Source organism: Chrysochloris asiatica, unplaced genomic scaffold, assembly GCF_000296735.1.
Source record: "Chrysochloris asiatica unplaced genomic scaffold, ChrAsi1.0 scaffold00101, whole genome shotgun sequence".
NCBI lineage: Eukaryota > Metazoa > Chordata > Mammalia > Afrosoricida > Chrysochloridae > Chrysochloris > Chrysochloris asiatica.
In genome coordinates this window covers 11599169-11600712 of record NW_006408619.1, presented here as the reverse complement: position 1 = coordinate 11600712, position 1544 = coordinate 11599169, and positions in this window count along the sequence as shown.

Here is a 1544-nt window from a genome sequence, read left to right as displayed (position 1 = left end):
GCAGAGTAAGAACAGGGTGCAGGAGGCCAGCATTTACGTTGTGGGGTAAAGAGTCCATACATGAGAAACTGAGGCAGAGATACAGGAAGCAAAGTGGAAAAGGAGATCCAATGACCCAGAAGTTCTCTTACTCACTTTCTCCATCCCCACTGCTACTCACTTGGTCCAGGCTACAATCACCTATCCTAGAATCCTGCAATGAACTCCTAACTCGTCTCTCAACCTCTAGTTTTGCTTCCACTCCAATTTATCCTCCACACTCAGCCAGAGTGATTTATCCGACACACAAATTTGACTTATGCTCCCTCTTTATATAAATCTTAAGAGTAGTTCCAAGATATGGTCAAACATCTCAACAAAAGGCCCTGTATGATTTGGTCCCTGCCTACATCTCTGACCAGTTTCATTCTCCCCAGGTTCAGAGGCTTTTGTGACTACTTCCTTTTATGACTCTTTTATTATTTCCAGCAGGATGACTGGGGCAGAAACAAGCTTTCAGTGAATTAAGGAATGGTTAGTGGAGAAGAGAAAACCCACAATGTAAATTGCGGTTTCAAAAAGTTTGGGAAGTTAGCTATAGGAGAGAAACCCTTGCAGGGTTGAAGTATATATATATATTTCTTTACAGGGGCAAAGTTATAAAAACGTCTTAAATATTATGGATTATTTTGAAAGAGTGAGTCACTGGGGACTCAGGACCATAGCCTTAGGGGGCACCATGGTCAATGGGTACAAAACATAGTCCACAAAGACAATGTTCTACATCCTACTCTGGTAAGTAGCAACTGGGATCTTAAACGCTCATGACTGGCTATCTTTGGTACAACTATTGGTCTGTCTTTGTCCAGAGAAAAGAAGAAGAATGGCCCACATGATACCAGACTCCATTGATACTGGGACTAGAAAATCTAGATGGTGTCTGGCTACCACTACCAATTGCTCTGAAAGAATCAGAAGGCCCTGGATCACATAGGAGAAAACGTGGAACAAAACTCAAAGTCATTTAAAAATAAAAATGAAAAGTCAGACTTACTGGTCAGATAGAGACTGGTCCCCTTTCAGGTCCGGAAAGTAACTCTCCTCCATGGCTCAATGTTCTGCCAAGCAATAGATAGGTACATAAAGTAAACCTACTGCCAGTGAGTTGGTTCTGACTCATAGTAACTCTGTGTGTAAAGACTGTAAATGTTTATGGGAGCAGAAAACCTCATTTTTATTCCCATGGGCTGGCTGGTGGATTTGAAATGCTGACCTTACAGTGCCAACAGGACTTCTGATGGTTGGACTATGGGAGGAGGGCTAGGATACATAAGAACACTAGTGAGGTACTCACACCATAGCATTGTCAACCATTTGAGATAAAAAGGGCAGCATTTAACCAAGAACAAAGTTCAGAAGGATTGGGAAAGAAGGAGGAATGGGAACAAGAAACCCAGGGAGAAAGTGGGACACATGATATTCCATTAAAAGGATCGCAGTCATTGAAATGAAACAAAGTGTATGATTTGTTGAGTGTAAAACTGATGGTCTGTTTTGTAAGCCTT